The 25316-nt window shown below is 42.6% G+C and overlaps 1 protein-coding gene across 1 annotated transcript in view; it reads right to left on the bottom strand.

Annotated features, from left to right (window-relative positions):
* The window catches only part of map2 (microtubule-associated protein 2), a 349408-nt gene extending 343822 nt beyond the window's left edge, over positions 1–5586 (bottom strand). The window contains exon 1 of the mRNA XM_060928995.1: positions 5556–5586. The gene's annotated coding sequence lies outside the window, so the exon portion shown is untranslated. The remainder of the gene's footprint in view (positions 1–5555) is intronic.
* Between the last annotated feature and the right edge of the window lie 19730 nt (positions 5587–25316).

Below are 25316 nucleotides of genomic sequence, written 5' to 3'. Positions count from 1 at the left end.
CTTTATCAACATAGACACATTAGTTGGTTAAGTCTAACACTGAACATACAGTTCGCAGTTTTGAGAACATAAAAAGTCATTAACATTAGCCAGTTACCTTGCTGCTAAGAAAAAACACACATTCATGGAAAATATCCTTTTTTTGCCCCAGTTCGTAGCTTGAAAATTACATCATTCCAAGTTCAGGCTTCCCACTTCTGAATTAAGTGGAATGAAAGATTAATGGCAGTTTGTACTTGACGTATGACTTTGTGTGTGCGTTCAGAAGCAGTAGTTTCATTGTTCAGATTCACCTGCGTTCTTTTTCGTTGAAGTGCAAATTTTAGTCACGTTAAACACACTCACAAGCTCTGTTTCTCTTCAAAACTTTCTGCTGTCATCGTGACTGTTGTCATTAGCCGCATCTCAATTCCAAAACGTTGGCCTTACCTTCAAAAACATTTCTAAATTCTAGAAGACTGCTACGCAACAGAACGTTAACTTGGTTTGAAGGCTCAAGGAGAGGTTTTTTTTTAATTCAAACACCACCTGTAATAGAAAAATTACAATTTGCGATTTGTGGTATAATGCTAGTTTGTCTGATCAGTTACGGACACAGCATCACATGGTGCTAACTGGTATAGCGCTACAAGGAAGCGTAGCATTAATTTCTGAGAACAGGTACAAGCGATGCTCCAAACAGCAACAGAATATACAGTACTGTGCAAAAGCATGTGCAAAGAAATGCTGTCGACCAAAAATGGTTTAAAAAATAATGAAATTAAATGTTACAACATTAAAACAATACTATACATTTTATAAGTGAGCCATAATACAACCCCAATTCCAAAAAAGTTGGGACAAAGTACAAATTGTAAATAAAAACGGAATGCAATAATTTACAAATCTCAAAAACTGATATTGTATTCACAATAGAACATAGACAACATATCAAATGTCGGAAGTGAGACATTTTGAAATTTCATGCCAAATGTTGGCTCATTTGAAATTTCATGACAGCAACACATCTCAAAAAAGTTGGGACGGGGCAATAAGAGGCTGGAAAAGTTAAAGGTACAAAAAAGGAACAGCTGGAGGACCAAACTGCAACTCATTAGGTCAATTGGCAATAGGTCAGTAACATGACTGGGTATAAAAAGAGCATCTTGGAGTGGCAGCGGCTCTCAGAAGTAAAGATGGGAAGAGGATCACCAATCCCCCTAATTCTGCGCCGACAAATAGTGGAGCAATATCAGAAAGGAGTTCGACAGTGTAAAATTGCAAAGAGTTTGAACATATCATCATCTACAGTGCATAATATCATCAAAAGATTCAGAGACTCTGGAAGAATCTCTGTGCGTAAGGGTCAAGGCCGGAAAACCATACTGGGTGCCCGTGATCTTTGGGCCCTTAGACGCACTGCATCACATACAGGCATGCTTCTGTATTGGAAATCACAAAATGGGCTCAGGAATATTTCCAGAGAACATTATCTGTGAACACAATTCACCGTGCCATCCGCCGTTGCCAGCTAAAACTCTATGGTTCAAAGAAGAAGCCGTATCTAAACATGATCCAGAAGCGCAGACGTCTTCTCTGGGCCAAGGCTCATTTAAACTGTTCTGTGGTCAGACGAATCAAAATTTGAAGTTCTTTATGGAAATCAGGGACGCCGTGTCATTCGGACTAAAGACGAGAAGGACGACCCAAGCTGTTATCAGCGCTCAGTTCAGAAGCCTGCATCTCTGATGGTATGGGGTTGCGTTAGTCCGTGTGGCATGGGCAGCTTACACATCTGGAAAGACACCATCAATGCTGAAAGGTATATCCAGGTTCTAAAGCAACATATGCTCCCATCCAGACGACGTCTCTTTCAGGGAATACCTTGCATTTTCCAACATGACAATGCCAAACCACATACTGCATCAATTACAGCATCATGGCTGCGTAGAAGAAGGGTCCGGGTACTGAACTGGCCAGGCTGCAGTCCAGATCTTTCACCCATAGAAAACATTTGGCGCATCATAAAACGGAAGATACGACAAAAAAGACCTAAGACAGTTGAGCAACTAGAATCCTACATTAGACAAGAACGGGTTAACATTCCTATCCCTAAACTTGAGCAACTTGTCTCCTCAGTCCCCAGACGTTTACAGACTGTTGTAAAGAGAAAAGGGGATGTCTCACAGTGGTAAACATGGCCTTGTCCCAACTTTTTTGAGATGTGTTGTTGTCATGAAATTTAAAATCACCTAATTTTTCTCTTTAAATGATACGTTTTCTCAGTTTAAACATTTGATATGTCATCTATGTTCTATCCTGAATAAAATATGGAATTTTGAAACTTCCACATCATTGCATTCCGTTTTTATTTACAATTTGTACTTTGTCCCAACTTTTTTGGAATCGGGGTTGTAAATGAACCAAAGTCAATCCGACAGCTTCGGCCATTAAAGTATCTAGGGACCATTACAGTAGTGGTTTTCCATTGCCTTCTACTGGATTATGACAGAGGTTTTCTCCACTCAGCCATTCACACCTACTGTAGATTTCGAGCCACCAATTAGCCTAACCTACCTGTCTTTAGACGGTGGGGGAAAACAGAGGAAATCCACACAGACAGAAGGAGAACATGCAAACCCAGAACCTTCTTCCTGTGAGGCAACGGTGCTAACCACTACACCACCGTGCCACCCTGATTGTTGGTTTACTGAGGTGAATTAGAATTTTGGGTTAGGTTTAGGTAATTTAGTGGAATGTTTAATTCCTTTGCTGCCTCTAAATCCTCCGTGATGTTGTGGTAAAACGGTGGACTTCAAAGCAGAAGGTCCTGGGTTTGATTCCCAGTGAAAAGTGGGGAGAAAAAGCAAATTAAATTAGGCAGAAAGACAGGTGTAATCTGGGTAGATGATATTGAGGGGGGAAAGGTGAATAGAGTGTGGTTGTCAAAGTGTTCTCATTCTTTTATGAACCCCCTAAAAAACCAATCCCTTTTAAGAATATCGACCAAATTCACCGAGCTAAATCTACTGTAGAATCACCTAGATGAATCCCAATTCACCTGATTTCAAAAATGACCTGTAACATAGTTTTATGCGGAAATGAGCTGTAGGTTTTACTGGGCATGTTGCAGAACCAGCCACAGTTCTTCTGGACACTTTGACTGTCATACTTGCCTCTTAATTTTGCACCAAAACCCAGTAGCCTTCATGATGTTTTCTTTTTTAATTTAAAAAGTGCTCTCTTATGGAATATGCTGCTCAGATACAAACTTTTTTTCCCCCGTAACGTTTAATTTTGGGCTGGAAAATGAACTCAATGTTTTTGTACTGACTCGATAATGTAGAAGTCCCATCCCATTCTCATTATCTCTAGCCGCTTTATCCTTCTACAGGGTCGCAGGCAAGCTGGAGCCTATCCCAGCTGACTACGGGCGAAAGGCGGGGTACACCCTGGACAAGTCGCCAGGTCATCACAGGGCTGACACATAGACACAGACAACCATTCACACTCACATTCACACCTACGCTCAATTTAGAGTCACTAGTTAACCTAACCTGCATGTCTTTGGACTGTGGGGGAAACCGGAGCACCCGGAGGAAACCCACGCGGACAACATGCAAACTCCGCACAGAAAGGCCCTTGCCGGCCCCAGGGCTCGAACCCAGGACCTTCTTGCTGTGAGGCGACAGCGCTAACCACTACACCACCGTGCCGCCCAATGTAGAAGTCATAAAGTAGAAATCTATAACAAAAAGCTTGTATGGGGAAAAAAAAAGAAAAAGGTGGACCTAAGAGTTTTGCACAGTAGTGTATGTGGCAGCCATCTTGTATGTGCGTAGACGCAGGTAAAAGCTAGTACAAGCCTACCCTTAGCCTACGACAGGGTAATCTTTGATAAAATGCGCATTTCGCTTAATTTAAATAATCTCAGCTCAACCTCACTTCTAACTTCTGTGTGTTGCAGAGCAGGCTGGAGAAAGGCTGCAAGACTTCATTGATCCAGGCAACATGACTCACAGGCTTTTCATTACTGATGCACTGGATGAAGATACAGCACCATCGCCCACAGGCTGTTTACAACGGATGGAAATCAATGCCCACGACGAAACACCGTGGGAATCTGATTAGGTTTTGAGTACCTGTATTCCACTCAATCATCCTCCCTCCCTCCCTTCCTCCCTCCCTCCCTCCCTCCCTCTCAGCCAGACTGCAGATACCGCACTACTGTTTCAACCTGGTGGCTCGGCTCTAAAATGGAGGACAGACAAAAGAGATTTAAGCGTAAAACCATTTCACGAGGACACAGAGCACGATTCAGAAAGGTCCACTCCATGCAAGATACAAAAGCCATGAACAAAGGCATTCATGTTGGAAATGTCAGTGAATTCGTAAACATCATTGAAGAACTGCTCAGGTTGTAATTACGTCCTCTTGACATTCATTCTCTGAAACATCTCACATGGACTCTCCTGAGCTGAAGAAGTGTATTGATAGGGAGGATGACTCAGCTATGGGTTTGATATTGGTGTAGGAGGGAGGGAGGGAGGGAGGGAAGGCGTGATGCTCGAACATTTTCTCATCTGATTTTCACCTACTCGCTTGTTCAAGGACCGGCGACATCACGTTATCGTGACTGTGATCTAATACGACTTCCATCCAACACCATGACGATAAGTCCAGCATGCGAGCAAGCTTACGATCCTTATGAACGTCTCAAACTGTACATCTGTACGTCTCGTGCATGCTGATTATTTGAAGTGAAAGACGGCATCCAGAGGCAGAATGACGCTGCAGAAACGTCTCACACACACACACACACACACGGCTTCATCAGCGATCGAACGTATCAACACTACAGCTACAGATCTTTGGATATCCGGCATTGCATGAGAGCATGCTTCGGATGTTTAAGACTGTTTCATTGTCATGTTAATCCAAGAATAGCGATGTCTGTCTGTTCAAACAACCAACACCATGTTTCTTTCAAAACTGACCATGAATCCAGTCAAACGATGAACACGGTGAAATTCTAACAGACTTCGGGTTGCTGTTTCAGCACCGCTGATGCTGAACCTGAACAGTCTCGTTTTTCCAGCTCTCCGCAACACACACACATGTTTGTCTTACAATCTTTCCAATGAAATTTTGAGATGTTGGTACATTGGTTCCCCACCAGGATCCATCCACACTGTTCACCCACACCCCAAATCCTCACTATCTCACTCTTCCTGTCCTAACACAGTAAAGCATGGAGACCTGGGTGAAGATCTCACTCCTCATGCAATGCATTTGTGATCTTGATAGGTATTTGGTTAGATCTTTAACATTTTAAAAATGTATATTCTTCTGGAACTGAGACAGAGAGACAGAGACAGACTCATCCTCATGAAATGTCCATTGCAGGGACATGAATATGGAAATGTTCTGCTCAGACAGAGGCGCAAGCAGCAGAAGAACCGGATCTGCTCAGAAGCTCTGCACTCTCTCATCACTCTGCATGCGCATCATGGACTGATCGTCCCCGAGGATACAATGTGTCTCTAGTGCCGGAAGTGAATGAGGAAATGTCTTACCTGCTCACGGAGTCCGCTGCAGACTGCACGAGCCGGAGAGCACTGACATGCAGGAGGCGGGGCGTCGGGGAACAAAACACGCCTACTCCGCCCACCTACCGTAAATCACAGGAAGAAGGAGCGCCTGAAGGGAGAGCTTGGAGAACGTTTGCTCGAGCACAGAGGTGGACAAAGAACCCAACTTCCCTCAAAGTACAGATCCCACGTGAAAGTTGTCCAGTCAGATTTCTACTCACGCCTTTATTTGTCACATGCACACTTCAAGCATTTAACCCATCTGAAGCAGTGAACACACACACACACACACACCGGTTCCGTACCTTGCTCAAGGGCACGTCACGTCAACCTAACCGCATGTCTTTGGACTGTGACCTCGCCGGCCGCTGGGTTCGAACCCGGAACCTTCTCGCTGTGAGGCGACAGCGCTAACCACTACACCGCCCAAAGCAAGCCCAACTTTATTCATCACACACTTGTGAAATTTCCAGCGCCCGGGGAGCAGTTGGGAGTTAGGTGCCTCGCTCAGCCCAAGGTCGTCCCATATTAACCTAACCGCATGTCTTTGGACGGGTGGTGTAGTGGTTAGCGCTGTCGCCTCACAGCAAGAAGGTCCGGGTTCAAGCCCCGTGGCCGGCGAGGGTTTGCTCCGGTTTCCCCCAAAGACATGCAGGTTAGGTTAACCGGTGACTCTAAATTGAGCGTAGGTGTGAATGGTTGTCTGTGTCTATGTGTCAGCCCTGTGATGACCTGGCGACTTGTCCAGGGTGTACCCCGCCTTTCGCCCGTAGTCAGCTGGGATAGGCTCCAGCTTGCCTGCAGAACAGGATAAAGTGGCTAGAGATAATGAGATGTCTTTGGACTGTGGGGGAAACTGGAGCACACAGACACCATGCAAACTCCACACAGAATGGCCTTTGCCGGCCACTGGGTTCGAACCCAGAACCTTCTTGCTGTGAGGCAAGAAGACAGCGCTAACTACTACACCCACGGGCGCAGATAGAGGGGAGACGGGGGGGATTCGTCCCACCCAGATTTAAATTCACCTCGTTCGGTCCCCCCCACTTATAGGGAGGAAAAAACGTCTATGCTGTCTTTCTTTGCATAAGGCAAACCTCACGGAAAAATCAAAAGACTAATTACTAGGGCTGCACAATTAATCGAATTTAATCGAAAATCGCGATTTTGGCTGCCACGATTAAATTAAATGAAAATCGCGATTTATTTCCATTTAAAATGCGAGCTCTGCTGCATATCTGATCAAGCACTTTTTGACCAGTACTCCGCCAAACCATTAGGGTGCGAATCGACGCATGTAAGGTTTCATTACTCAGCCTAAATAAGCAAGCAAGCCAAGTGCGCAGAGCTTCAGTGCAGCGGTATCTTCTTCAAGGGGTGATAGCGTGAGAGTAGGTAACAGATTGAGGTGAGAGAGAAAAGCTAACTATGTCGGAACAACAGACTATTTAGCACTGGAGGCAATGTTGTGACCTGCCTTCACTCATGTTTAAAGCCAGAGCATGTTGATAGGCTGGTCTTTCTAGCTAAAAACTTGTAGGCCTCAGTATAATGCTATGTAATTGTTGCAATTGAGTTTTCAGTTCCTTCATCCTTTGATAATTTCTTGGATAAATTTCATTTATTTGTCATTCGGAAATCAGAATTTCTCTTTTAAATTTCATTCTGCACTGAAAGCTGTTCATATTGTTTGTTTGAATATAGTGAAATAAAATTTAAGTGATTTCCCTAACATCAAGAATAATTGTGATTAATAATCGTGATTACAATTTTGATCAAGATAATCGTGATTATCATTTTTCCATAATCATGCAGCCCTACTAATTACCATTCGGTTTATTGAGGTGCACAGCAGTACATACATAGTTGCAACAACTCACATAAAACAAAACAAAGACTGATATTCGGTTGGTTGAGCTGCACAGACTGCACAGGTTGCGAGCTCGAGCTTGGTTGCTATGGTTACCCACAACAAGTTTGACAGGCATATCGGGGACAGCTCCTAGTTCAGGACCCCAACACGGCATGATGAAGGGTGCCAAACCGAAAAGGCAGAAAACGATTGCATCATTTTTTCAAAAAACAACGACTGTAAGTAAACTGTGCCTTACTTTATCATATCACCTTGCAATTTTTTGATAGTCTGTTCAAAGTAATGTCGTAGTGAAAGTAAAATCGTACGGAGTAGAGATGCCTTTCTGGTAGCCTCCTTCTTTCGGTGGTAGCCTGTAGATACAGTGCTCAGAAGGCAGTTTTAAGGGCATCAGAGTATATTCCTCGCACAACACATGTTGGGGGTGGGGTTGGGGTTGGTTTGCTGGCAGCTTTGTCCCCCCCAGTTCAAAAAACGTATCTGCACCCCTGACTACACCACCGTGCCAGCCATTTTTAATACTTAAGTATTACAAGTACATTTTCTGTCAACACATTGTTGTATTATTGCCACAACACTTACAAAAGCTAACGCCTCTGAAACAACCAACTGGATTGTTTTTTGAATTCATAGAGTAAAATGAACGCATACTGTGCATCATGGCGGTACAGTGGTGTAGTGGTTAGTACTGTTGCTTCACAGCGAGAAGGTTCTGGGTTCGAGGCCGACGGGGGCCTTTCTGTGTGGAGTTTGCATGCTCTCCCCGTGTCTGCATGGGTTTCCAGTGGGTGCTCTGGTTTCCCCCACAGTTCAAGGACGTGCAGTAGGATAACATCCTTGGGCTGAAGTGCCCTTGAGCAAGGGACCTAACCCCTAGCTGCTCCCTGGGTGCTGTAGTATGGCTGCCCACTGCTCTGTGTGTGTGTTCACTACTTCAGATGGGTTAAATGCAGGGGATGAACTTAAGTGTGCATGTGACAAATAAAGGCTTCTTCTTCTAATGTGAAGCTCCACCTGACATGCTAGCAAACTCTTTTCAAACTCGAAACCATATCAGGTAGCTAACATGACTAGAAATTAAATATTTCTACATTGTTTATTTGGCAAGATTATGCTAAAACATATTTCTGAAAGGACTTCAGATAAGTTAATGTTATTCATGTTAGCGTAACTCCGTTTTTACATGCTAACTAACAGTGTCCAAGTTAATTAGCTATGTGTTAATGTTAGCTGTGGACAAGGCGATGGTAACTTGGCGGGCAAATCCATAGAAAGTCATTTGACTAACCAGACTGCATAGCTACACGAGGAAGAAACATTGAGAGGAACCAGACTCAAAAGGAAACCCATCCTCATCTGGGCGATAACAGATATTATTTTTCCGCGGTCCAATTTCCATCAAATTGTGTGCTCTGTTTGGCTCGTGAGCGGTCCAGAATCCTACTATACGGACCCCAGTTACGGACTTTTGGCGATTCGCTCATTCACAACAACAAAAAACATAGTAGCAATTTTTTTGTCAACATTAATTTTCGCATTTCTCAGTATAATAGCATTAATTTTTCAGCATAGATAGCAATAATGACAGTGTTCACAGCGAAAGCGAGTTTTACTACCCTGATGAAGACGAAATAAAAGAAAACATTTCAGGAGAAAGTCAAAAACCTGTAACTGTTGCTAACGCCGAGCAAATCCAGCAGTTTTATTGAGGAGCAAAGGGTAGAAAATACAACAAAAAAGATGACCTATGACCTCAATGTCTTTGGGAAGTTCTGTCGAAACCTAAATGGAAAATTCCAAGCTGACATAGCTTGTCAAACAGGTTTTTGACGAGCTTGTAGCAGGTTTGTTCTAAATATGGTTTCCCTTTCGGGCGCTCTCATTTTCTGTTAGAATTTGGTAAAGAAAAAATAAATATATAATTTACTAGCTTAAGGTTGGTCCGTATCGTGAAATACCATGACCTCAGCCTTGAAAATACTGACCTTGGCCCAGATGCCTCGGTCAGTATTTTCAAGACCTCGGTCACGGTATTTCACGATACGGACCTCCCAGCTGGTAAATAATATATATGCATGATTATAAATAACTCGCTTCTATAACAGTGTCCTCAGTGGCGATCCTAGAGTGATTTACTCCCCGGGCGAAACCCCCTGCTGTTTTAATGACTAGTGCAATAAAAAATACAAAGATAAACAATAAAAGATAAACAATAAACAAAAAGACTCAATGACTTCGCATTACAGCTATCCGCAGCTATTTAAGAAAGCACAACTGCACTACAGCACCACCCGATGGTCAAAATATTGCACAAGTCAGTCAGTTTTACCAACAGAGTGCACAATGAATTATCATAGAGTACCATTCACCATTATTATTAACAATAAGACTTAAACCTCCATTAAAGTCGCACCATATAAATAACAAAAGAAGCTAAACAGTTAAACAATCACAGTTACAGAATAACATGAAGTGACAAAAGATCTAAAAATACTATACATTAAAGTGGCAAAAATGGTAAAACGCAATCTCATCTCATCTCATTATCTCTAGCCGCTTTATCCTTCTACAGGGTCGCAGGCAAGCTGGAGCCTATCCCAGCTGACTACGGGCGAAAGGCGGGGTACACCCTGGACAAGTCGCCAGGTCATCACAGGGCTGACACATAGACACAGACAACCATTCACACTCACATTCACACCTACGGTCAATTTAGAGTCACCAGTTAACCTAACCTGCATGTCTTTGGACTGTGGGGGAAACCGGAGCACCCGGAGGAAACCCACGCGGACACGGGGAGAACATGCAAACTCCGCACAGAAAGGCCCTCGCCGGCCCCGGGGCTCGAACCCAGGACCTTCTTGCTGTGAGGCGACAGCGCTAACCACTACACCACCGTGCCGCCCCGTAAAACGCAATCATGTATCATAAATAAATGAACTAACAACAGAGAAGAGGTAAATCCTATACATATTACTGTACACATAAGAAGAAATAGCAAAAACTATTGTGTATCATAAATAACAAGAAGTAACAAATGAAGAAGTTAACACTCTTTAAAGTGGCAAAAATGGCAAACCACTATAATTTGTCATAAATAACAAGACGTGCAAAAGAAGTAAGAGGAAAACAGTCTATATACATTTAAGTGGCAATTATATTCAGGATGCAAAAGTGAAAGCACAACCTAAAAGTTGGCTTTTCTGGTCTTCCTGGATGCAAATTCTTCTACAATGTCTTCATATGAGATTTGTTCCCCTAAGGCGTGGTTTATGCTGATCACAGCAAGGCCACTGAACCGTTCCTGTGACATTGTTGACCTTAGGTAAGTCTTGATCAGTTTTAGCTTCGAGAAGCTCCTCTCTGCCTGAGCCACAGTGACAGGCAGAGTGGCAGCAATTCTGAGTCCAGTCAAGAAATTGGGGTAGATCTCTGATAGCTCCTTCTTATGCATGAATGTGATCAGCTCAAGGGGGGTCACAGTTGCTGGCGGCAAGTCAGGAAAGTTCCTGATCTCCTGCACGAGCTCTTTTTTTTTTTTTTTTGGGACCTTTTTTTTTTCACGCCCGCGCTCGTGCCGCCCCCCCCCCCCCGCGATGCCGCCCCGGGCAGCTGCCCGGTCGGACAGCCCCCAGGACCGCCCCTGAGTGTCCTATAGAGTCACAAAGTACAACTGTATAACCAGGAAATTCATTATAGTTTTAGCATGAAGTCTGTTTTGTTGAAGTTCTCAACTGTTCACTGATGGAGGGTTGAATGCAAAACTGTTCATGACAGCTGCACTCCTAAAGTTATCATGGTGATTGTAGTCCTCAGCCATCGTAGCAAAGCTGTAAGTGTCCAGAGCCATCTTCCAAGTGCGAGTTTCGACTGTCCATATGGGGCCGTCCTCTACAGGAGCATTGTGATGAGACTTCAGCTAGAAGTAGGGCATCAGGATGGATCAGGCAGGTCAGAGAATCAGGAAAGGTCAGTGCCACTGGTATCTCAGGACTGACGTATGACTCGGGGGGGGACAGGTTGTTAGGTATGCACGGTGTCACCTAATGGTTAGGAACAGTGTACAGTATACATAAACACATCAACAAAAACACTCGTTCTAAATTTTAAAAAGTAGCAAAAATGTAATAGTGAGTAATAGTGTAATAGCACCTGTTCTGATTGGAATCTGGAGCCAATCCCAGGAAAACCAGGAGAATTCTGTCAAGGCTATACACACACACAGACACACACACACTTATTCACTTCTTGCTATTTAGCATAATCAATCCACCTACTGGAAAGTTCTGGAGCTGGGAGGAGCCAACACTCTAATATGTCTTGTGCTGTTTCTTTCTGTAAGTGATTACTTGTGGCCCTTGGACCACCATGAGACCCCAGTCATATTTTTAAAACAGAAACAAAATTAAAACAAAATTAGGTTAATACCTGGCGACTTGTCCAGGGTGTACCCCACCTCTCGCCCACAGTTACCTGGGATAGGCTCCAGCTTGCCTGCGACCTTGTACAGGATAAGCGGCTACAGATAATGGATGGATGGATGGAATTAGGTCAATAATATAATTAACATCCAAAGATTAGGAAGAAGCTGTGATCATGGAGCATTCATATCTCATCTCATTATCTCTAGCTGCTTTATCCTGTTCTACAGGGTCGCAGGCAAGCTGGAGCCTATCCCAGCTGACTACAGGTGAAAGGCGGGGTACACCCTGGACAAGTCGCCAGGTCATCACAGGGCTGACACATAGACACAGACAACCATTCACACTCACATTCACACCTACGGTCAATTTAGAGTCACCAGTTAACCTAACCTGCATGTCTTTGGACTGTGGGGGAAACCGGAGCACCCGGAGGAAACCCACGTGGACAACATGCAAACTCCGCACAGAAAGGCCCTTGCCAGCCACAGGGCTCGAACCCAGGACCTACCGTATTTGCTGTGAGGCTAACCACTACACCACCGTGCCGCTGCATTCATATCTATCTAGGAGAAATAGATGCAACTCACCACTCAGAAATGAATGCTTTTAATTGGATTTAGTCTGTTTGTCCATGTTCCTGCTTCCAGTTTTTTTGATTGAACTGAAATGGAAAAAGTTAGTGGCTATTATTAGTGAGCTAAAATCTATAGTAAGAAGTGTTTAGCTAACACATGTTAATCTGCTGGCTTATTGAAAGTGCTTTCCAATAGTCTATTGAAAAGTAAAACTGCTTTTGGATAACTTCATTTTTATCTGCAGCCGAATTTAAAAAAAAAAAATGTATTCATGTAGACAGTTAAGAAGTTAATGTTACTTATTTACACCAAGAAGGACCAGAAGGCTCTGTAAAGACTCATCAAGATGGCACAGGACGTCACTGGGACCCAGCTTCCTGCAGTTGAGGACATCTACCAAGCCCGCTGTCAGGGCAGGGATTTGAACGGCATCTGTGATCCAGCACATCCTGGCCACCACCACTTCCAGTTACTTCCCTCTGGTAAGAGATACAGGACAATTCATTCATCCGCTCCAAGACCGAAAAACAGCTTCTTCTCCCAAGCTGTTAAACGAATGAAAATGGCCTGAGCTTCTCACTACACACACGACACACTCACATACGGTACACTCACTGGAGGACTTATATTGTACAACAATATAACTGTGTGCCTTAAGTAGTTTTTAAATCTGTTCACATATGGCTTAATCAACAATAAAGTATTGCTGATGTCTGCTGCATTGCACTGTATATTGCACTTTACTGCCCATATCTACTGTTTTTATGTTTTGATGTTTTCTGTCTTGTTGTCTTTAATTATCTTATATCTCTGCGAGTGCTATCTAAATTCCATTATATTGTTGTCCGACCTTCAATATAATGACAATAAACCTATTACTTACTGACTTATTTGGACGTAATTCTACCAACAGTTGCCATAACTCAAAAAGGTGGGGTCTTTTTTGTCTGTTTGTTTGTTGTTTTCCTGTTTGCAGTTATTTATTGTTGTTGATGATGATGATGATGATGATGATGATGATGATGATTATCCAGTGCTTTATTTATTAGACTGTTGTTACTACTAATGTTACAAATTTGTCAATTTTGTTGTTTAACAAATTCTTTGCAATAGTTATTTTTTCCTTAACTTATAATGCATCTATCTATCAATCTTGAACATATTATCCATGAACATTTCTCTTCCTCTCTTACTGCTTAGTCTTTTTTCCCCCTTCCTGTAAAGTAACCTTGGGAAAGTGAAAGGTGCTATAAAAAATGTAACTTATTATTCTCATCTCATCTCATTATCTCTAGCCGCTTTATCCTGTTCTACAGGGTCGCAGGCAAGCTGGAGCCTATCCCAGCTGACTACGGGCGAAAGGCGGGGTACACCCTGGACAAGTCGCCAGGTCATCACAGGGCTGACACATAGACACAGACAACCATTCACACTCACATTCACACCTACGCTCAATTTAGAGTCACCAGTTAACCTAACCTGCATGTCTTTGGACTGTGGGGGAAACCGGAGCACCCGGAGGAAACCCACGCGGACACGGCGAGAACATGCAAACTCCGCACAGAAAGGCCCTCGCCGGCCACGGGGCACGAACCCGGACCTTCTTGCTGTGAGGCGACAGCGCTAACCACTACACCACCGTGCCGTTTCTGTAACGTATTATTATTATTATTATATTTGTTTGGTTGTTTCGTGGCGCAGTGGTTATCACCTCACAGGAAGGAAGTTACGCATTCGAACCTCATGGCTAATAGGGGCCTTTCTGTGTGGAGTTTGCATGTTCTCCCCGTGTCTGTGTGGGTTTCCTTCGGGTGCTCTGGTTTCCCCCACAGTCCAAAGATTAGGTAAAATACCCAGCCACTGGGGTTGTACAAGCCAGTGCGTACTTAGTGTCAATCCCAAGCCCAGATAGACTGGTGAGGGTTGCGTCAGGAAGGGCATTTGGTGTAAAACCTATGCCAAATCAAATATGTAGAACAGATCTGCTGTAGTGACCCCGAACGTATGGGAACAGCTGGGAGAAGCAGAAGAAGATTATATTGTTTGTTTGTTTATTTGCTTGTTTTATAAACAGAAGGCAGGGCGGCACGGTGGTGTAGTGGTTAGCACTGTCGCCTCACAGTAAGAAGGTCCTGGGTTTGATCCCAGTGCCCGGCAAGGGCCTTTCTGTGTGGAGTTTGCATGTTCTCCCCGTGTCCGCGTGGGTTTCCTCCGGGTGCTCCGGTTTCCCCCAAAGACATGCAGGTTAGGTTAACTGGTGACTCTAAATTGAGCGTAGGTGTGAATGTGAGTGTGAATGGTTGTCTGTGTCTATGTGTCAGCCCTGTGATGACCTGGCGACTTGTCCAGGGTGTACCCCGCCTTTCGCCCGTAGTCAGCTGGGATAGGCTCCAGCTTGCCTGCAACCCTGTAGAACAGGATAAAGCAGCTACAGATAATGAGATGAGATGAGATGATTATTAATTTCACCCCAAAGCTCCGGTGTCTTCTTTTCTGTAGGCCATGAACAGCAGGCGTGCACTCTGTAGCTCTGTAGGTATCAATATCTGACCTTGAACAGGTTCACACAGAAACTGGAGAACTTTGCCACACACAGGATGACAGTTTAAACCATGAGCCAGTGTACAACAGGGATGAACTGAGGAGTGTAACAGCACACAGAAAGGGAAAAGCTCCAACCTGAGCTTATTCTCTGTGCTTTACGGTAACTAACAGCGTTGGGGCTTTATGGAAGCTGAAGCTCCGCCCCCCCCGTGAACACATCCTTTTCCTTTCACTTAATTGTTATACAGCGCACGTGCTCCAGGGCTCCATGTGTTTGATTGGTTGGAAGCTAAACTAATAGATTATTAATGCTTTCATGTTTCTGTCTGAATCACATCATATGCTAGAAAATATTCAGAATAATTAGAACAATGCACTCATGATCTTTGGAGAGGGCTTTTTGGTTCCCCGGGAACCTCAGTGTGGTGTGTCTGAAATAACAATCATATTAATACATTCAATTTTAATATATAAATTGACTGATTTATATTATTTATTTTTTAAACCCTATTTACCATAAAATACATGTGTGCATTTCAGAAAGATGAGTTCTGTAAAATAAAACATCATTGATATTAAATATCTAAATGATACGGTGACCATATATAAAGATATTCAAATTCTCTGTAGAATAGAGAGACAGACAGACAGACAGACAGATAGAAAGATCAATAGATCAAACAAAATAGAGCAGAATGTCATCGAATATATTATGTGGACTCGAGTGTTTTACTGGGAAATACGCCACTTGTATTTTTCATATGAGCTCCATACAGGACATGGAGAACCAAAACCGTGACATAAATCTCTTTATTTTTTTCGTGGTCCGGTTTCCATCAAATCCTGCGCTCTGATTGGCTGGCGAGCGGGTCTATATCCTACGATACGGACCAGAGTTACGGACCCCGGTTACGGACACTGTTGCCAGATACTGCTGACGTTTTCCAGCCCAAAATATGTTCAAAACCCGCCAAAATGCACTTGAAATCCCCCAACTGGGAGGGAAACCGCCCAATCTGGCAACATTGGTTACGGACCTCTGGCGACTCGCTCGTTCACAACAACAACAAACATAGTAGCATTTTTTTTTTTATCAACATTTATCTTTTTTATAAGATTTATTTATAAGATTATCGGGTGATTCTCAAGAAGACCTTCACATTAACATAAAAAAGTTTTTCACCTCATTTCAGTATTTTTTTCAAGTTGAGAGCCTAAAATAGAGTGTGAACTTTACTATGTTGATCTTTTTTTAATGGAAAAATATTTTAATAGAATTTTATTCTTATTTGAGGCTTACATGATCCAGAATAATTCTCATCACCGTTACAGTAAATGATGAAGCTAGATCATGAGTTAAAAACATTTGACAATTTATTTCATATTTCCACAAAATATCCCATTAAATGAACAGCACAGTCCATGACAATTACTTTACATTTTTTTGACATTTATTTAAAGTTACGCAACTCTCATTACCGATACACAATATGTAATATATAATTTAATTTTTTAATTGATGGAAATGTTATAAGAATATGTTTGATAAAAAACTCATGTGGACAACAGGTGGAGAATATACTACAGAAAAATGAGCCAAAGTTATAATAGGATGAAAAACATTTTTAAAAATTAATCATTTTCCATGCATAACGGTAATGAGGAGATAATAAAACGGCAATGAGAACTGATGGTGGGGAGACGGTGGGGACCTCGACTGGCTATCGTAGCCTGCAGGGAATTGGCCGTCAGACATTCTGTCGCATGTCCCAGACCCGGTGAAATGTAACTGAATTGTCTTGGCCAGGCCTAAGAGTCCCATCTGCATCTCATCATTGCTGAGGAGTGTGCTCCCATCACCCAATCAAGCATCCAGCCAGAGCAGGTCATGATATATTTTTTACCATATTAACATGCCATTGTGCGTCATGCCTGATGTAAAGACTCTCGTCTCTGCGAGCCTACCACACAGATTTAATACTTGTCATTTTTAGGGCATACCTAACAACGTGTTTTCTTTCTCTCTCTCTCTCTCTCTCTCTCTCTCTCTCCCCCCCCCCCATCTGTCCCTCTGAGTTACATGTTGATCTTGGGATTGAGATGCTGGCCTCTTCTGCCCCTCGGACCTGCTTGATCCATCCTGGTGCCCTGTGTCTGGTCGGAGTTTTATCGCCCCACTCCTGTGAAGGACGGCCCCATGAGGACAGTTGAGGGTTATACCTGTTAAAACTGTTAATATTATAGTCAGGCTGTCTGTTGTTGCCCAAATGAGGATGGGTTCCCTTTTGAGTCTGGTTCCTCTCGAGGTTTCTTCCTCATGTCGTCTGAGGGAGTTTTTCCTTGCCACCGTCGCCACAGGCTTGCTCATTGGGGATAGATTAGGGATAAAATTAGCTCATGTTTTAAGTCGTTCAAATTCTGTAAAGCTGCTTTGCGACAATGTTTATTGTTAAAAGCGCTGTACAAATAAACTTGATTTGATTTGATTTGATGTAACGGTAGTGAAACTTACTAGGTTAAACCAATTGAGTAACAAAACAGGGAACCAGAAACACAAGCAAATTACAATGAAACATTTGACAAGGAAACAAAAAACATCATTGAAGACTACAATGTGACAATTTGAACTTCTTTGGGCTGAAGCAGTTAATCCAGTCTTTGACCCTCATCCGGCCGGCCTCGTTCACAATGACCTTTGAAGACAAGACAGAAGACAAAGATTGTATTTAGTTATCTATCTATCTATCTATCTATCTATCTATCTATCTATCTATCTATCTATCTATCTATCTATCTATCTATCTATCTAACACTTTCACAGTAAGCCTTATATTGTGATAATAATCATAAAGTAATATATTTTTTTATTTTTAAAAGTAATGAGTATTAAACCGGCGGCACGGTGGTGTAGTGGTTAGTGCTGTCGCCTCACAGCAAGAAGGTCCGGGTTCGAGCCCCGTGGCCGGTGAGGGCCTTTCTGTGCGGAGTTTGCATGTTCTCCCCGTGTCCGCGTGGGTTTCCTCCGGGTGCTCCGGTTTCCCCCACAGTCCAAAGACATGCAGGTTAGGTTAACTGGTGACTCTAAATTGACCGTAGGTGTGAATGTGAGTGTGAATGGTTGTCTGTGTCTATGTGTCAGCCCTGTGATGACCTGGCGACTTGTCCAGAGTGTACCCCGCCTTTCGCCCGTAGTCAGCTGGGATAGGCTCCAGCTTGCCTGCGACCCTGTAGAAGGATAAAGCGGCTTGGGATAATGAGATGAGTATTAAACCATAACGGTAATGATAATAGACAGTGTAACTGAGGACAGATTTAGCAACATTAACATAAATATCACAAAGTAAGAGAAGAGTGAGCAACTGACCTTGTCTCCATTTTGAATCTTGTATCTGAAGTGATGCATCATGGGATAGCTGATCAATTTAAAGGCATGGTGTACTTTTTATAGGGGGTGAAATCATGAAACGGTAATGAGAAACATTTGGTGCGGACACAGTTATTTTGTTTAAAATCAAGTACCTTTTTTTGTTCAACACAAAAAATATTAATATTATGCATAAATATAGATGTTTTAAAATAACTTTACACTGTATTATTTTTTTATATAATTAGGAATTTTTATATGATTTAAAGTAAACATTAAAAAAAGGGATGCGGACACATAACGGTAATGAGAATTTCCATAGATTTTTTTGTTTAATTGATATAAAAATTAGTTTATATGATGATGAAAACCATTTGTCCATACAGTGCTCCCTATTTTCTTTACACAAAATATCAGAGTTTATGTGAATTAAGTATTGATTTTGGAAAATGCGTCCTGGACATGTTCGCTGCAGCTTCATGAGAATCACCCTATCAGAAGTCTTATACATTTTTGCCAGCATTTCTCAGGAGAATAGCATTAATTTTACAGCATGGATAGCGATAACGACAGTGCTCACAGCGAAAGCGAGTTTTACTACCCTGAGGAAGAAGAAATAAAAGAAAACATTTCAGGAGAAAGCTAAAAACCTGTAACTGTTGCTAACGCTGAGCAAAAACATGGCTGAATCCTGAAAGACTCCTATTTGTATAAATAGGGGACTACATAAGCAGCAAAATATAGTTTTTTCCTGCCATGGAAGTGCACTTGTATACCGAGGAGGAAGCCATTTGCATTACAGCCGTGAATGAGGATTCAAAATGGTGGCTCGGCTCAGCTCGGTTTTCGCTTTCGGGCGCTCTCGTTTTCTGTTAGAATTTAGTAAAGAGAAAAATATATATATTATTTACCAGCTTAAGGTCGGTCCGTATGGTGAAATACCGTGACCTCGGCCTTGAATACTGACCTCAGCCCAGAGGGCCTCGCTCAGTACTTTCAAGACCTCGGTCACGGCATTTCACCATACGGACCTCCCAGCTGGTAAATAACATGTATATATGTCACTCATGAGGAAATCGATGAATTGTTTTGATAAATTTGGGGACTTTCTGTTTGTGAATGTGTCAGTATAATAAAAAGAAAATCACACGTTGGCTTGAAGATATGAAGTTTATCTTCTTATGTTGAAAAACTCACATTTTTCAAACTAAATACATCGCGGATCTGAGGGACATATTTAAATAATATTGGCTGGCTTTTTTTTGTGGTCTATCAGATATATTCCATTCAGCTAGCATGATACTGAACAAGTCAAAGATGAGTAGCTGAATGGAATATACGTGATATACCACAAAAAAAAGCCAGCCAATATTATTATTATTATACATATGCATTCCTTTCGGGTGTTCAATGTGTCTTTCTTTTTCAAAATTCTCTCAAAATCTTCTGTATTTAATGAAGCAAACCTGGCGGACATGTTTGTTTACAAATTGTCACAGTCACTCATGAGCGCGGAAGTTTTACGTCTCCGACGTGTGACATCATGTTGTCTTGACAACCATGCAATATCGTAAACTATATTCAACACTCATTCTCCATTGGGTAGAGTGACATAATACCCATAGGATAAGCGATATGCTGACAATGTGTGCTATGGTTAGATGAGTCCACATTTCAGTTTGTTTTCGGGAAAACCGGACGTCAAGTTCCCGGTGCCAAAGGTGAACATGACGATCCAGTTTGTTATCAAAGAAAGGTGCAAAATCCAGCATCTGAAAAGGTCTCGGGGGCATCAGTGCCCACGGCATGGGTGAGTCACGTGTGTGAAAGCGCCATTGATATATTGAGGCATATATTGGGATTTTAGAGAAACATATTCATCAAAGTGACGTGTGACGATCCTCTGACCTTTCTCATCAACAAGGCGATTTCACCTTCTGAATAGTTTTTATTTTGTTTGTTTATAAGTTTTACACCATTCTGTGTAAACTCTACAGACTGTTGTGTGTGAAAATTCCAGGAGCTCAGCAGTTACCATTCTATGAACATATAAAAATAATGAGATGTGTTGGATAAATACACAGAAGCCAAACGTAGGAATCACATCCTTTAGTCACAGTGAGAATAAAGAGTGGTTTATTTTCTATCCAGAGCTGCTACACTCTATGTGTGTGTGTGTGTGTGTGTGTGTGTGTGTGTGTGTGTGTGTGTGTGTGTGTGTGTGTGTGGTTTCACTTTGTCTCAGCAGCAAACCTGCTATTGTCAGAAAAAAATAAATAACGCTCCACCAAAACACTATGCACGAGCACAAAATAAGAAACATGACAATACTGCTAACATCAAAATAAGCTGTTAAACTCTACATGTGGAAATGAACGAACGAACGAACGAACGAACGAAAGAAAGAAAGAAAGAAAGAAAGAAAGAAAGAAAGAAAGAAAGAAAGAAAGAAAGAAAGAAAGAAATAATTTTTTTTCCAAGTTGAAGCTAATTTTTACTTGTAGTCGGGTACAATTGCTGGGTTGCACCCAACGTCACATCCGCCTCATTAAGCTACGGTCACACTACAGCTCGCAATGCTTTGCGATGGGTTATCGATGAAAATAAGGCATTCTGGTGGCGATATACAAGCGAGCTAAAAGTTGTGGTCACACAGCAGGTGAACACTTGACTGTCACGCCTTTGGGCACTTGAGTCTGGCGCAACTTGAGCGTCTGTGTGTGCTTATGGAACGCGTTGTGCACATTCTGGGGACCCAGTCATTATGGGAAACACCTGATACTGATTTGAGTGCTGTTTTCACAGAGACTTTGTGAAGTATTATCATTAAACAACAATGATACCTTCCTTCATCCTTCCGGCTGCAGCGTGGCACAGACGCAGCGACCCCTCTCTCTCCCGTGTTTTATTTGTTTTCTTTGTAAAATGTGTTTTTCAGAGTGTCTTTCTAGTCAATGTAAGTCGGAACACAAGTACAGCCGACAGGAATTGTTGCAAATTCGGAACAGCAAGATATGCGATGTTTTGGACATTGAAACATGGACGCTTCAGGAGCTGGGAATCCTGCGCAGACCTGCGGACTCGCCTAGCACGTCGACCCCAGGAAAGAGGCATCGACCGCGGTGCTCGCGAACTATGTCTATGTCGATGTCACGCTAGCGGCAGACAGACACAGTGTCTGGTCGTGAGGTGGGGGTGGTGTTTTCTGTGGATGGGTGTTGTTTTGTTCCTTGAAAAGTGCGAAGAAGCTGTTCAGGTCGTTCAGCAGAGGTGTGTTGCTTTCGCAGCTTCGTGGCGCGGGCTTGTAGTCAGTGATAGCTTGGATGCCTTTCCAATGATAATTATTTTTTAATCATTACTTTATTATTACTTATTGCTTGTTACACTGTTATTGGTCTTGTCTTGCACTTTAATGTTTGTCTTGTTAATGTCAGTCCTATGTTTGTCTATGTCTTTACATGGGATAGAGAGAAACGTAATTTCAGTTTCCTTGTATGACCTGTGCATATGAAGAAACTGACAATAAAGCTGACTTGAACTTGATTATCACGGTCACGTTTGTTTCTATCCATGTTTATGACTCTGGTTAAATACTCTGCTTTATGACTCTGCTTTTGTTTGTGTTTCTCATCTCATTATCTCTAGCCGCTTTATCCTTCTACAGGGTCGCAGGCAAGCTGGAGCCTATCCCAGCTGACTACGGGCGAAAGGCGGGGTACACCCTGGACAAGTCGCCAGGTCATCACAGGGCTGACACATAGACACAGACAACCATTCACACTCACATTCACACCTACGGTCAATTTAGAGTCACCAGTTAACCTAACCTGCATGTCTTTGGACTGTGGGGGAAACCGGAGCACCCGGAGGAAACCCACGCGGACACGGGGAGAACATGCAAACTCCGCACAGAAAGGCCCTCGCCGGCCACGGGGCACGAACCCGGACCTTCTTGCTGTGAGGCGACAGCGCTAACCACTACACCACCGTGCCGCCTTGTTTGTGTTTTGTTTTTGTAAATGTAACGCCTGCTAATAAACACACTTACTGCACTTACGTCTGTCTATTGCTGCATACCTGACAGAACACTTCACAAAGTCTCTGTGAAAACAACGCTCAAATCAGCATCAAGTGTTTCCTATAATGACTGGGTCCCAAGTACACGCACAACGCGCTCTGAAGAAGAGAAGAGCAGGGATGATTGAGAATCAAGCGGCTGTGGTTTGTTTTCCCCGATACTAAAACCTGTAGTATCCTAGCAATCACCGCAAAGACACATCCAAAAAGCCCAAAATTCCTACTTCCCCGGGAATAAACGATACAGGATTTATCTTGTAGTGTCCTGATCCCATGGTGGTGTATTGGTTAGCACTGTCGCCTCACAGCAAGAAGGTCCTGGGTTTGAGCCCAGTGGCCAACAAGGGCCTTTCTGTGTGGAGTTTGCATGTGCTCTGGTTTCCCCCAAAGACATGGAGGTTAGGTTAATTGGTGGCTCTAAATTGACTATGAGTGTGAATGGTTGTTTGTCTCTATGTGTCAGCCCTGTGATGACCTGGTGACTTGTCCAGGATGTACCCTGCCTCTCGCCCATAGTCAGCTAGGATAGGCTCCAGCTTGCCTGTGACCCTGTACAGGATAAGTGACTACAGATAACGGATGGATGGTGTCCTGATTCCTAGATCTTTAACCCAGCCACATATAAAAAGTTGTATACTTCCAAGCTCTTCCAGGTTTTCATCTGTTTGTCCATGTAGAACGATGTCTGTAGCACCAGGTAGTTTGAGATGGGGAGCTCAACAGATGGATAATTTTCCAACTCATAGGAAAAATCCTTCTTTGTTAGCATGTAAGGATCTAATCCCATTGAGTGGTTTCGAAATTCATTTAAGTGTACTTCTTGGTTTTAATAACTTGTTTGTTTTCTGGACACAAACATGGTAATGCGTTCTTGTGTTAATGGACCAGACTCCACTTTTGGATCATTAATCCCTTCTGACTGAGAATGACCTGCATGCATGGTTTGGCCTGTGGCACATCCATACAGCTTTAAATACAATACCTACAATTAAAAATAGTTTGTTTAATTGCATTTATTTAATTCCTGGGCACCCATCTGTAACAAGGAGTGATGTTGCATCCCATTAATACACTTTACAATACAATATCAGATCCTAATAGAATAGATGAGCCAAAATAATTGGGGATCTGTTTTTAATGGGCCCCGACTCGTTACAAGTCTGAATAGGTGGGACTTAAAGTAGAAAAGGTTGAGAACCCCTGCTGTAAGGTACTTATTTATGATTTTATATACTGCTTGGGAACATATACATTATGTACCTTCTTGGCCCTAAAACGGTACACATAGTTATCTTGAGGTCCAATAATGAACCCTAGGGGGTACATTAGTGTAGATTGTACCTTAGGGGACAGAAATGGACTCCTACTGTACCCCTATTTCTGACAGCATACTTGCAAACACATAGGGTTTTGCTGTTTTCTTCTTTCCCTCTACAAACATGAAAGATTTTCATTAAGGCCCAGTCCCACAATACTGATAACTATAACTATAATGATAACTATAAATAAATTGGTCCCCTGCAGTTTATGTGGTCGGTGCTCACACCATACCGATCATGATACCTATAGCCCAGGCCTGGGTTTATCCGTATCAGTGAGATTGCTTCTGGAGCCATTTTTCCAGGCCTGGACCTGATCCGATAAAACATCTGACCAATCAGCTCATTGTTTACATGTGACGTTGTCTGAGCACATGCTATTTTCCCCTGGGTATCTTTGTCCATCCTTGTTGCATCATGAAGTCATGGAATACGGATTCACAGAAAATAAAAAAATAAAATACAAAGCATATATCTTTTATTCACAGATGCGATTTTTTGTACAACCCTGATTCCAAAAAAGTTGGGACAAAGTACAAATTGTAAATAAAAATGGAATGCAATCATTTACAAATCTCAAAAACTGATATTGTATTCACAATAGAACATAGACAACATATCAAATGTCGAAAGGGAGACATTTTGAAATTTCATGCCAAATATTGGCTCATTTGAAATTTCATGACAGCAACACATCTCAAAAAAGTTGGGACAGGGGCAATAAGAGGCTGGAAAAGTTAAAGGTACAAAAAAGGAACAGCTGGAGGACCAAATTGCAACTCATTAGGTCAATTGGCAATAGGTCATTAACATGACTGGGTATAAAAAGAGCATCTTGGAGTGGCAGCGGCTCTCAGAAGTAAAGATGGGAAGAGGATCACCAATCCCCCTAATTCTGCGCCGACAAATAGTGGAGCAATATCAGAAAGGAGTTCGACAGTGTAAAATTGCAAAGAGTTTGAACATATCATCATCTACAGTGCATAATATCATCAAAAGATTCAGAGAATCTGGAAGAATCTCTGTGCGTAAGGGTCAAGGCCGGAAAACCATACTGGGTGCCCGTGATCTTCGGGCCCTTAGACGGCACTGCATCACATACAGGCATGCTTCTGTATTGGAAATCACAAAATGGACTCAGGAATATTTCCAGAGAACATTATCTGTGAACACAATTCACCGTGCCATCCGCCGTTGCCAGCTAAAACTCTATAGTTCAAAGAAGAAGCCGTATCTAAACATGATCCAGAAGCGCAGACGTCTTCTCTGGGCCAAGGCTCATTTAAAATGGACTGTGGCAAAGTGAAAAACTGTTCTGTGGTCAGACGAATCAAAATGTGAAGTTCTTTATGGAAATCAGGGACGCCGTGTCATTCGGACTAAAGAGGAGAAGGACGACCCAAGTTGTTATCAGCGCTCAGTTCAGAAGCCTGCATCTCTGATGGTATGGGGTTGCATTAGTGCGTGTGGCATGGGCAGCTTACACATCTGGAAAGACACCATCAATGCTGAAAGGTATATCCAGGCTCTAGAGCAACATATGCTCCCATCCAGATGACGTCTCTTTCAG

Source organism: Neoarius graeffei, chromosome 9 (assembly GCF_027579695.1).
Source record: "Neoarius graeffei isolate fNeoGra1 chromosome 9, fNeoGra1.pri, whole genome shotgun sequence".
Lineage (NCBI taxonomy): Eukaryota > Metazoa > Chordata > Actinopteri > Siluriformes > Ariidae > Neoarius > Neoarius graeffei.
This window is presented reverse-complemented; position numbering and strand designations above follow the sequence as displayed.